Below are 13,812 nucleotides of genomic sequence, written 5' to 3' on the forward strand. Positions count from 1 at the left end.
CAACTCGTGATTTTAACACAAATGAGCCCCATTTTTGGCAGTTGTTCCACGTTGACTGCCCCATCTCCTTTCCAATTTGGTTACTGTTTCACTGTTTATCAATCAAGGATCAGTTTCTGATTCGTAATTCTATCCCTTCGTATTTTAGGTTGGACATTCATCACTGAAGTGGCTTTTAGCAATTGAGGAGGGCTCTGAATTTTGCCTAGCCACGCAAGCTGTTTCTCTGTAGCGTTCTGTAACAACTCCCTATACAATATGACATGGCATTTGCAAGTGACCTTATTTTGATATGAAATTACAAATATCATTTACCGAATACGCATATCCCGTTCTTTGTGGGGTGTATGTGATCCACACTTAGTTTCCTAACTCGTTGCGTAGTATTTTCTTCCTTTTTCAAGTCTGTTCACTCAGTACTTTTAGTGCGACAGATACCTTCATTTGCCCGTTACCAACGCATTAATTTTAAAATAAAATTCTGTACAGGTATACACCAAAAGATGCAACTTAACAGTTTCTAAACCGGTTGCGTGTGTATCTAATGGACTTCAATAAATACAGCTACAGTGGACCATTGGACTTTCCATTCAGTTCTATATTTTAATAAGCACCAGTTGTGCTGTTTCAGTTGTGAGTCAGTTATGGATAAATTTATTTGGTATAATGTTAGAAGTCAGTGCGAAAAGGCATGTTCATCCACTTCACTTCAATAACATACCATAATCTTACTCCACACCGTCAATATCTTTTAATTTGTGTGTTATTCTCATACTAATTATTAGCGGAAAGGTATGTGATGAGTTTATTGTTGCACTTTCTACCTGGTTCTCGTCACTTTGTTTGTGTTATCCTATATGACCACTATGTATTTCAGAATGGCTCATTGGTCGAGTACTTCTGTTTCTTCGAAATCTATAGGCTGCTATATTTGTGACTTCAAAAGCATCCACAAGGTGTGAAGCTATTAGTGTTGGGTGCTAAACGTAGCGTAAATTCAATCATTGGTTTCTTACGCTGATAAGTAGGTTATTTCTTTCCTTCAATTACGAAGGAACTACTAGTAGTGGGATGTGCAATGACACCGGCTGAGATATTGCAGATGAGTGTGTTGTGTTTACATGGTGCTAGGAATATCTGATACAGTCCGGCAACAATATTTCTTTTGTTTGGGTGGAGGGGATGGGCGTGGAGAGGAGGTGGGAAGGAGTGTTCCCATCAAAGTAGCTGATATGATTCTGGATCGCAATCTCTTCTCTAAGTACTGTATGATAAACGCCGATGTTATCAAGAAAGTACGCGTTTCTCGGAAATTACTAAACCTATCAACAAGATTTAATGCAACTGCCACCAAGGTAAAAACTGTCCTAAAGTCAGTGATACAAATTTCGTGTTCAAGAAAGTAAGTGATAATGGGATGTCCCGTCATTTCGAAATAAGTTTTCCAACGGGTAAACGCTGTGTGATACTTACCATTTCTTAGTCATTTACTAAATTTCTTTGTATGATTGTAGATAGGCCTGACGTTGTATTTCTGTAACACCTGACAAGTTGTTTTTGTATCCTGCACTGTGAACATTAAAGAGATATTCCTCTTTCCCAGTAGTCTGTTTGTAGTCAGAGACACAATAATCCTTTTGACATTAGTAAACTTTAGGCACGGATAGTAAATAATTATGCATGTACTAGTAGTTACCGTTCGATAATTTCCATAAATACTTTTATGACTGTTGCGACCCTGTACAAGGTGTTGGATTCAAAATCAGTGATTCGTTTACTAAATAAAAATGATCGTGTTTGCAGAAGTTCATGTCAAAATTTCTTATAACGTGTAGGTAAGGTCTTTAAATAGTGCTGGCAAGTAAAGTGTGACAACTAGCATAGACTGTTCTGATCAAATCACTATCAGGAATTTATCTATATGTACATTAATAACAAAACTGTAAAACCGTTGTGTACGTCTGCTTGTTTCTCTGAAAACACTAACTTTCAAAATTACAAGACGAATTTTCATGGGGGTTTTGACAGATAATTTCAGTGTAGCTTCGGGCAACATTTTGGCTTTATTTTGTAGTGCCAATACCAGGTCATTGAGCAAAAATTGTAATTCCTTAGGAAAAGCACTGAGAACAAGTTTGGAGCCTGCCATGGAGCACTGCATTAACAGCCATGAGTTGGTAGCCGTCAGTCTAGCGACGTGTAGGTCAAGATAACAGACAGCCAAGGGGTTTGTGAAGTCAGGATAGCCGAACGCAGCGGTATACTGTACCACACAGCATTAACAATTTAGCCAGCTGGGCGATTTCACCATACCAGGGCAAGTCGCTTGCTATGCGTGATCAGATTAGGTCCCGAAAATGAAACAAATATGTGAGACAAGTATATAAATTAAGACTGAATTTTGAGGCAGGGAATCACTTCTCATCGCCGGTAGCCAGCAGCACCACCTCGATGGTATAACTTTACTGGATAGTGAGGCGACTGGACAGCACCAGCAGCAACCACACGATCGAGACCAGGCTGCATACGCAGCCAGCACTAAGTCGTTCATGGGCATTTGTACTACGGCCCTGCTGACCTCCCATCCGTACCTGCTGCTGAAGCTGACATCAATGCCGTGGCCTCTAAAGGTTGTGGGTCTACTGTGGACCTGCCATTAGCAATGCATCACAAGAAGACCAACTATACTTAAGCTCCAGCTGAAAGAGGCGTGGTTCCCTCTCTATGTCCTTTACTGAAATCAGGGAAAGTCACTCTTAACTGTGAGCAGTATTTCCATTGGGTTCACCATCTCACCACTCAACACCACAACCTCAACAGCACACCTTTCAAGGTTTGTGTCAGGAGTGCTGATGTCACCACATCAGCAATGGATTGTGTGCTACACCCGCAGTGCGACGTCTGACTCACAGCCAACAGTGTCTTCACTTGGGGTGAGAAATACCATTTCTGTTCTTGTGTGCTGATGGTCATGAGATTGAAACTTAGGCAACGTAATTATACGAGGGTTACTATTATGAACTGGAGGAACGAATTGACTTATCACACTAGAAGGGGTTTGTTATAGATGAGTTGTTAGTATCTGTGTATTGTACATAGCGCAATAATTTACCTGGGAATTCTGCCCTTGTGTTGAGTCTTGTTTGCTTTATGGGTAATCGTTTTGGGTATATGGTTAAAAAATGCTTCAAATGGCTCTGAGAACTATGGGACTTAACATCTGAGGTCATCAGTCCCCTATAACTTAGAACTACTTAAACCTAACTAACCTAAGGACATCACACACATCCATGCCTGAAGCAGGATTCGAACCTGCGCGGTTCCAAACTGAAGCGCCTAGAACCGCTCGCTTTGGGTATATGGCCAGGCAGCGTAGAGAGTCCACCTGGTTCATGATAGGCAGAGGAAGTAGTTTGATAGAGTACTCTGTGACTGCTTTTATTGTGTTGTTTTAAGATATTGATTCTAAGCCGTGAAAGTGACGAAGGGTGAGGCAGTGACAAAATCGGAGGTAAATAGTTTCAGAAGTGAGGAGGCTATACAGTCGCTGATGGATCAAGTGGTTCAGTTAAGGGCGGATAAAGTGGTCGCAGATAATAAGCCGGCATAAAAGATAAGGAAATGTAGATGTTAAGGTCACAGGCACCAGTAGTGGATCCGGAGGTTGCTAACCTTGTTTCTCACTTCTTTGGTAGAGCGTCTGAGGATGTGTTGGGGATTGTGGAAGATGTCAGGTCATTGCCGAGCACAGGGGTTGGTCTAATGAACAGTTGATACAGATCGGAAAGTTACGTTTAACAAGGGAAGCAAAGTCGTTTGTGCAGTGCACAGATGGTTACGTAGCGGCTAGAGTTTTGACTAACTCACACAGGGACTAGAGAAAAGGTATAAGAAGCAGAATAGTGCACAGATTTCCGCGAGGAGTCGATTACAGTTTCCAATAGGTGTAACGAAGATGGTGGATGGGATTCAGAAACTAAATGTACACATCTATGAGTTAATGTAAAGTAAGAAGTTACAAAAAGCCAAGGAACATAGACTTGAGGCTTATCTGAAAGGTTTGGCACCGGGGATGTCTAGGAGGCTGCGCAAAGGGGCACCCAAAGATCTCCATGCAGCGATTTGGCTAGCACTGGAGTATGAGGAGACTGACGTCGTCACAGGTGAAACGGATTGTAAAAGCATGTTTGCATCGCATGTAAGCTGTTTTTATTGTGATCGTGCAGTGCACGGCAAAGACAATGGTACCAGCCACAGAGGGGTAGTAGATGGTGTGATGGTTTAATGTAAATAATAGTAAGAGTGGCATGAAACAGCAGCAGGGATGTAACGTTATTGAAAGAGATGGTCTTGGTAGTAAGAAGAAACTGTTAAACCTAAGAGCGAACCACAGAGCTACCGGAAGGATTTTCCAGTAAGGTGAATGCAGTAGAAACAAGTGCAGAGGTGGATGTGCCGTAGCGAGTTTGATAAACGGTAGGGAACATGGAATTTTGTTGGGCACAAAGGTGCATGTATTGGCAGCCACAATAGAATTACTAGGTAGGAAGCTTTGGAACCAGCACATTACAATTTGTGGGGCAGGGAAGCAATTGTGATATATGACCATTGGTGTCAGTAGCGAGGAATTTTTCATTGGAAGCAACCAAGTTTAAGAAACGTGTGAAGATGGTGTCTCATGGAAGCGAGGGCTACTAAATGATCCTAGGGTTAAATTTTCTGAACCAACATCATGCTACAACTGACCTTCGACGATGTATAGTGGAATTTAGTGGGGAAGACATTCTGGCTAGGGGAAATTGTTGTCAAAGATGATTTGCCATGAGAATATCTAGGGTGCGAGACAATCCACTTAAACCATGAAGACTTAATTTGCATAATTGCGTGTCGGGAGGCACTGGAAAGACACCATTGTTGAAACTGGAGCCAGACTCTCAAGTTGGTATGTTACATGCAGTAGCATCGCTGCTGCTCAGTGAAACGTCGAATTATGTATGTACAAGAGAGGGGAGAAAGCAAAGGAGAACCCGTAAATATGGATAATTTTGGCGCCTAGGATGGTAAGTTGTTGAAGGGGAAGGTTACTGACTACCGGGGAGATCCCCGATAAGGGTTTTCACGCACGCACGCACAGGCACACACACACACACACACACACACACACACACACACACACACACACGCACGCACACGAACACGCACACACACGGTGTAGGCTATAAGAGGGCATCCATAAGAAATTGAACTAATTAAAGAGAACAGAAAGGACGCAGAGAACTTGTTGCTAAAATTTCAGGATTTCTTTTTTCTGTAAGTGTCGTTGCCTGCTATGACAGTAATGCAAAACAGGATTCCAAAAGCGAACGAAGCTCTGGTGTACTGAAGTCTGCTGCTGCAACTAGTTTTGGAGGACTTTATAAATCAACAACTGAGTGATGGAAGAGTAGTACACACACTCCTTTCTTCCAGGAGTGCTGATCCTGCAAGGTATGCAGGAGAGCTTCTGCGAAGTTTGGAAGGTAGGAGACCATGTACTGGTGGAATTAAAGTTGTGAGGGCGGGGCGTGAGTCGTGCTTGGGTAGCTCAGTTGGTAGAGCACTTGCCCGTGAAAGGCAAAGGTCCCGAGTTCGAGTCTCGGTCAGGCACACAGTTTTAATCTGCCAGGAAGTTTCATATCAGAGCACACTCCGCTGCAGAGTGAAAATTTCATTCTGAGGAGAATAGTAGTCTCAGGGGGATGAGAATTGCGACCGTACCCAAGACGTCTATGTATAGTCAAAGAAGAATCACTTTAACTGCGGTTACCTCCACGTGAATAGTAATACGATGACAGATGTACACCTGGTCCCAAAATCACTGAAACGATGGATATCCTATGGCAAAGCCAGTACTTCTCGACAAGGAACTTACGGAGTGGATACCATCAATTAGTAGTGTCCCCAGAGCATAGACAGAAAATGACGTTATGTTTGAAAAACGCACCAGTAACATTCCAACATTTACAGGATCAAGTACTGAAAGGATAAAAACCGCATCAGTGGCTAATGTACCTTGAGGAAGTAATCGTCTTTTCAAGTAATATGCAAGAGTATTGACAACATCTGAGGGAGATATTCCAGCGATTACGAGCAGCCCGTTTGACGTTCGGCAAGGAAAAATGAGACATTGCCCTGGAGAGGGGTAACTATTTGGGACACATCACCAGTAAGGATGGTGCAAGAACTGATTCTAGGTTAGTGCAAGCAGTGCAAGATTTTATGGTACCAGGAACAACCAAGTAGTGGCAATCCTTTCCTGACCTCATAAATTATTACAGGATGGTTGAGAAGGGAATGGAACACAATTTTTGAACAAAGGGAGTTAAGCTGGTATGGTCGAAGGAATGTCAACGATCATTTGTCCAATTAAAATAGATGTGAATGTTGAATATGGTGTTGGTGTCCCCGACTGTCAAAAGGAGTTCACATTATCATGTGCTGCATCAAATCATGCCCGTGGTCGAGTTTCAAGTCGAGAAGTGGGTGGCCAGGAACATCATATTTCCTTGGTATTAAGGCAGCTGAAGAGAGTGGAAAGGAATTACTCCACAAGGTGAGAGAGATGATTATCTTGGTGTACTGAGTAACATACTTCCGGTGTTACCTGCATGGTAGAAAATTCAAGGTACAATGAATCTGAATGGGTCTGAAGAACCCATCCAATTGGTTGACGACATAGGCTTTAGAACTCAGTGCATTTAAGTATGAAGTAATCCACATACATGGAATAAACACGATAATGCAGATGGTATAAGCGGGTCCAGATCTTGGGGATTCGAAAGCAACACAGAGTGCTGATGAGGATTATAGACAGTACAGAAACAACAGCGGTTTAGCAAGCATGACAGATTGTTACGAAGAAAAATGAAATCAGGGCCACAAGTAGTGGTGGCAAACAAGATTAAGCTAGAAGTACTACGTAAACCACATGATCATCTCTTATCAGGCTACGTGGGATGCAGGCCAACGATTCGGAGGGTGGCTGGAAAATACTGGTGGAATGAAAGGCAGAATAATGTTGAGTATGATATCAGAAATTGTACGGATTGTGCACAACGGGCGGATTTAAATCAGAAGCAGGTCCTGTTACAGAGATTGCCAGAAATTATGGAACTGTTTAGTTTCATTGGACTGGACGTGTTTCGACCACACAACCGCATACCAGCAGTTAATGGTTCTGTGCTGACCATAATGGACCATTTTTCTTATTTTAGAGAGACCATGTCAGCGGTGGACCAGCAGGCTCTCACAGTCATGCAGGTGTTTACAGAAGTTCGGTGTGCAAGAGACAATAATTATGGACCAAGGAACGAAGTTCATGTTAGACCTGATTAAAGAGTTGTGTCGGTTCCCAAAAGCAAAAACACTGAGAACTAGTCCAATTCATCCACAAGCTAATGTAAGGACACAACAGATTTATCGGATAAATGGGGAGATGCTTAGCTACTATGTGAATGCCCACATTTCAGACTGGGACACATATCGGACCTTCTTAGCGAGTGCATACTATTCCAAAGTACATACTAGCACAGCGTTGTCCCCATTCAGGTTCGCATATGGCTAAATGATGCTGTCACCATTCGGCACGATTCGTCAGAAAGGTGGCAGAAAAGGAAGACGGTCTGGGAGTTTGCAAGAATGGTAAGGGAAGTGTATAGAAATGTCCAGAGAGCAAAACAAAAAGGCACTGGAGAAACAGGAAGAGGCAGTGAAGTGAGTCTAAACATAACATCAGTATAGAGTAGCTCAGTTGGTGACGTCGTCAAGACCAAATGCTCTGAAGGGAGGAACTAATATTGTAACAAGGTACCAGGGACAGTACCAAGTAACTGAACCTATATCACCAGTACTTGTGAAATTGCAGCTGGTGAATGGACAACGATTGCACACATTGGGCGCCTACAACAATTCAGTGCTATGCCAGAGACATTGCCACACAGGCTACTGGTGAAGACGAGGAAAGAGACCAAGAGGAGCATGGTGTCCTAAGCACAGTATGTACCACCAGGCAGCACAACAATCGTCGACAGGTCGACAGCCCACTCCAAAGACGGCGTGTAGCCCAGTCATTGCCGCACCAAGAAGTCCCTGCGATGGCGCCGCCAGGGAAGTGATAGGTATTGGCGACATAGCGGAGGAGAGTGAGCAGTTCCACATCAGCTCGACTACCAAGAAGACCATCTTCTACTTCTGTAGTTGGTACCGCACTTCTGATTCTACGACGACGGCCAGTGCTATCTGAGCACTTACTTCAATTTTTTGTATCGAGGGCTTGCCGGAAATGTTAGTGTTTGACAATGGAACTCAGTTCACCTCACAGGAATTTGAACTACACTCCTGGAAATTGAAATAAGAACACCGTGAATTCATTGTCCCAGGAAGGGGAAACTTTATTGACACATTCCTGGGGTCAGATACATCACATGATCACACTGACAGAACCACTGGCACATAGACACAGGCAACAGAGCATGCACAATGTCGGCACTAGTACAGTGTATATCCACCTTTCGCAGCAATGCAGGCTGCTATTCTCCCATGGAGACGATCGTAGAGATGCTGTATGTAGTCCTGTGGAACGGCTTGCCATGCCATTTCCACCTGGCGCCTCAGTTGGACCAGCGTTCGTGCTGGACGTGCAGACCGCGTGAGACGACGCTTCATCCAGTCCCAAACATGCTCCATGGGGGACAGATCCGGAGATCTTGCTGGCCAGGGTAGTTGACTTACACCTTCTAGAGCACGTTGGGTGGCACGGGATACATGCGGACGTGCATTGTCCTGTTGGAACAGCAAGTTCCCTTGCCGGTCTAGGAATGGTAGAACGATGGGTTCGATGACGGTTTGGATGTACCGTGCACTATTCAGTGTCCCCTCGACGATCACCAGTGGTGTACAGCCAGTGTAGGAGATCGCTCCCCTCACCATGATGCCGGGTGTTGGCCCTGTGTGCCTCGGTCGTATGCAGTCCTGATTGTGGTGCTCACCTGCACGGCGCCAAACACGCATACGACCATCATTGGCACCAAGGCAGAAGCGACTCTCATCGCTGAAGACGACACGTCTCCATTCGTCCCTCCATTCACGCCTGTCGCGACACCACTGGAGGCGGGCTGCACGATGTTGGGGCGTGAGCGGAAGACGGCCTAACGGTGTGCGGGACCGTAGCCCAGATTCATGGAGACGGTCGCGAATGGTCCTCGCCGATACCCCAGGAGCAACAGTGTCCCTAATTTGCTGGGAAGTGGCGGTGCGGTCCCCTACGGCACTGCGTAGGATCCTACGGTCTTGGCGTGCATCCGTGCGTGGCTGCGGTCCGGTCCCAGGTCGACGGGCACGTGCACCTTCCGCCGACCACTGGCGACAACATCGATGTACTGTGGAGACCTCACGCCCCACGTGTTGAGCAATTCGGCGGTACGTCCACCCGGCCTCCCGCATGCCCACTATACGCCCTCGCTCAAAGTCCGTCAACTGCACATACGGTTCACGTCCACGCTGTCGCGGCATGCTACCAGTGTTAAAGACTGCGATGGAGCTCCGTATGCCACGGCAAACTGGCTGACACTGACGGCGGCGGTGCACAAATGCTGCGCAGCTAGCGCCATTCGACGGCCAACACCGCGGTTCCTGGTGTGTCCGCTGTGCCGTGCGTGTGATCATTGCTTGTACAGCCCTCTCGCAATGTCCGGAGCAAGTATGGTGGGTCTGACACACCGGTGTCAATGTGTTCTTTTTTCCATTTCCAGGAGTGTATTTTGCATGGCCAACGGTATTTGAAAGTGTTACCACAGCGCCGTTCCACCTGCAGTCAAATCGTGAAGTCGAACGTTTCATGTGAACACCCAAGGTGCAGAGGGGTAAATTCTGGGGTACTCGCTCGCAGAAGCAGGCCTTGCAACTGTTCCTGTTCACCTACCATGCGATGTCTTGAGGTGGACCTTCCCCCGCCGTACTCTTCCACGGCGGCCGGCATCGCACTCTGCTTCAGCTGCTGCATCCACCAATGAGCAGTACTGATCAGTGCAGAGATTCTCATTTTAAGATCCAGGACGCAGTACTCTTCAGGGTCTTCCGGTCTGAACAGCGATGGAAAAAGGGGACTGTATCGCGTGTCCTTGGACACAAGATGTTCTGCGTTTCTTCCCTCCCAGGGTTACTGCTCAAAACACAATGGAACCAGCTCAGCCTTGTGAGACACGGTGATTTTGTCACTGCGTTGCGTTTTACAGATTCAACACGCAGCGAGGAGCAGAGGTCGCAGCCATCTGCCACTGGCCAGATGGCATCGCAGCCCGAGGTGCATCCCGTTAGGGGGGGGTAGGACGTCAAACGGGACGACTTGGAGCAGGAGAGGCACAACAGGACATTTTAATTTCCACTATCTATACTTTTACAAATAAATTCTTAAAACTTTCTCAGCATGACCAGGATGGATTCGGGATTAACACCCATAGCAGTGGAAGTTAAAAAACATAACAAAATAATTTTTTTTACATGTGTAATTTCATCATTTTTTCGCTTACTATTGGCTTCATTTGTTGCTATAGGTACATTTTTCTTCAGATTAATTTTGCAGAGCATACAAACCATACTCACAGGTGTATGAAACTCTAAAATTTTCCAGATAGACTAAAAACTGTGGTAAAAATTGAGATAATTAACTACAAAATTTGATTTTTTTCTAAAAACAAAGTTTAAAACGTAACAGCTCATTCATTTTTTTCATAAATTAAATAGATTCTAGAGTTTCAGACACCTGTAATTATGGTTTGTATGCTGTGCAAAATTCATCGAACAGTCTCTCTTACCTATAGCAACAAATGCAGCCAATAGTAAGTGAAAAAATGATGAAATTTCACATGTAAAAAAATCATTTTGTTATGTTTTTGAACTTCCGCTGTTACGAGTGTGAATCCTGAATCCTTCCTGATCATGCTGACAGAGTTTAATGAATTTACTTGTAAAAGTATAGATAGAGGAAATTAAAATGTCCTGTGGTGCCTCTCCTGCTCCAAGTGGGTCCGTTGGACGTCCTACCCCCCTTAAGGTGGACGTGCCTTCATCCCGAATGCCATAATCAGAGTAGCCCGTCACTTCTCTCGCGCCTGCGACGCCTGCGAATGCACTGCGACGCCTCTGCGCCCTACCGCTACCTTTCCAAGGGGGTCCTACAACATTCGGGGCTCCAGCCCTGAACGAAGGTGTGCACCTTCCCTGCGGTTAGGGATGCAAGTCCGTGGGGGCGCAGGACGAATGCCGCGGCGCGGGTTGGAGCCTGTCGCTAGCTTCAACCACATTTCCAATCCCACCTGCTGAGACTGCACCCCCTCGCCGTTGGTTCGCACTGTAACAATATGCGACCACAGCCAAGAGATTTATGGGGGCAAGGAGCATGGTGTCCTAAGCACAACACACACAAGCAGGCAGACCACAGGCGTCGATACTTGGACAACCCACTTCACAGACGGAGCGTAGACCAGCGATTGCCACTCCAAGAAGCCGCATCAGTGGCTCCGCCAGAGAACGGATATGCGCCGCCGCCACAGCAGAGCGGCCAGTTCCAAACCAGCTCGACTACCGAGACAGTCTCTACTTGTGTACTTCACGCCACATCGTCTGTTTCTAGCGAGTCCATACCATCCTGTCTTCAGTGAACATTGTAGTGGGACAAGAACTGTTTACTATCCAGCCTCAGATTCTCAAATAGTAATTGAACTTCTGGATCTGCTGCCTGAGCGCATTGTAGCAAGCTGAGTACTCGTCAATAAATGTATGTTTTCTGGTCACTAATAATTATCTATGTTTCGGTGTTCTCCCCGTTCTCCTCTCTTAGTGTTTTCCTCAGCGCACTGTGAATAGTTGAGGGCGGTGGCGAGTAAAATCTCCTTCTGTGGTCGAATCAAAAGTACAATACAACAATGAGGAAACAAAAGGATGAGCAACAGGAGAGAGAGATTCACACATCTCATACTCGGTATCCATTGAGGTCAAGGAAGCAAGTGTCATGTATTTTAATTATGTGACTTCCGAACATTTTCCTTTTTTTTTTAGTGTAGAGCACTAACATGGTTCTGAATGATTTTATACGTATGTTTTAGGATGGATTTTATCAATAGTGGCTCCCCCCGGTCGGAGGTTCGAGTCTTCCCTCGGGCATGGGTGTGTGTTTGTGTGTGTGTGTGTGTGTGTGTGTGTGTGTGTGTGTGTGTGTGCATGCATGTGTGTTGTGTGTGTGTGTGTGTGTGTGTGTGTGTGTGTGTGTGTGTGTTTTGTAATAAATGTAATTTAGTTTAAGCAGTGTGTAACCTTAGGGACCAATGACCTCAGCAGTTAGGTGCCATAGGATCTTACCACAAATTTCCAAAAAAAGTATCATTAGTGTTGAGACATATTGTTTGGAGACAGCAGACTGTTAGCGGTGGAGAGGTATGCTGTAACATTTTTTCAGGTGTAGCGTGAGGTTAAAATTTAAGGGACGGCTCAGGATAAAAGAATGATTCAACCGGTATGGAAAGGTTCAGGTCGTTTATCACAAGTCATTTGTTACTTCGGGGAAGTTTAACAATATTTTACTGCACAAATCTTATAGATCAGCTACACGACAAAACAAATTCCCACTGAATCTTACCACCATTAATATTGAGCATTGTTCAAACATACACTACTGGCCATTAAAACTGCTACACCACGAAGATGACGTGCTACAGACGTGAAATTTAACCGACAGGAAGAAGATGCTGTGATATGCAAATGATTAGCTTTTCAAAGCATTCACACAAGGTTGGCGCCGGTGGCGACACCTATAACGTGCAACAATGAGGAATGTTTCCAACCGATTTCTCATACACAAACAGCAGTTGACCGGCGTTTCCTGGTGAAACGTTGTTGTGATGCCTCGTGTAAGGAGGAGAAATGCGCACCATCAGGCTTCGACTTTGATAAAAGTCGGACGGATTGTAGCCTATCGCGATTGCTGTTTATCGTATCGCGACATTGCTGCTCGCGTTGGTCGAAATCCAATGACTGTTAGCAGAATATGGAATCGGTGGGTTCGGAAGCGTAATACGAAACGCCGTGCTGGATCCCAACGTCCTCGTATCACTAGCAGTCGAGATGACAGGCATCTTATCCGCATGGTTGTAACGGATCGTGCAGCCACGTCTCGATCCCTGAGTCAACACATGGAGACGTTTGCAAGGCAACAACCATCTGCACGAACAGTTCGATGACGTTAGGATCAGCATGGACTATCAGCTCTGTGACCATGACTGCGGTTACCGTTGACACTGCATCACAGAGAGGAGCGCCTACGATGGTATACTCAACGACGAACCTGGGTGCACGAATGGCAAAACGTAATTTTTTCGGATGAATCCAGGTTCTTTTTACAGCATCATGATGGTGGCATCCGTGTTTCGCGACATCGCGGTGAACGCACATTGGAAGCGTGTATTCGTCTTGGCCATACTGGCGTATTACCCGGCGTGATGGTATGGGGTGCCATTGGTTACACGTCTCGGTCACCTCTTGTTCCCATTGAAGGCACTTTGAACAGTGGGCGTTATATTACAGATTTGTTACGACCCGTGGCTCTACCCTTCATTTGATCCCTGCGAAACCCTACATTTCAGCCTGTACGGGCTTTCCTGGATACAGAAAATGTTCGACTGCTGTCCTGGCCAGCACATTCTCCAGATCTCTCAGCAATTGAAAACGTCTGGTCAATGGTGGCCGAGGAACTGGCTCGTCACAATACGCCAGTCACTGCTC

The 13,812-nt window shown here is 45.5% G+C and overlaps 1 non-coding gene across 1 annotated transcript; it reads left to right on the forward strand.

The window, feature by feature from the left end:
- The first annotated feature begins 5,572 nt into the window (after positions 1 to 5,572).
- Trnas-uga (transfer RNA serine (anticodon UGA)) lies at positions 5,573 to 5,647 on the forward strand. Its single transcript has one exon. It is a non-coding gene; the product is annotated as a tRNA-Ser (tRNA).
- The last annotated feature ends 8,165 nt before the right edge of the window (positions 5,648 to 13,812 follow it).

Source organism: Schistocerca cancellata, chromosome 5 (genome assembly GCF_023864275.1).
Source record: "Schistocerca cancellata isolate TAMUIC-IGC-003103 chromosome 5, iqSchCanc2.1, whole genome shotgun sequence".
Classification (NCBI taxonomy): domain Eukaryota; kingdom Metazoa; phylum Arthropoda; class Insecta; order Orthoptera; family Acrididae; genus Schistocerca; species Schistocerca cancellata.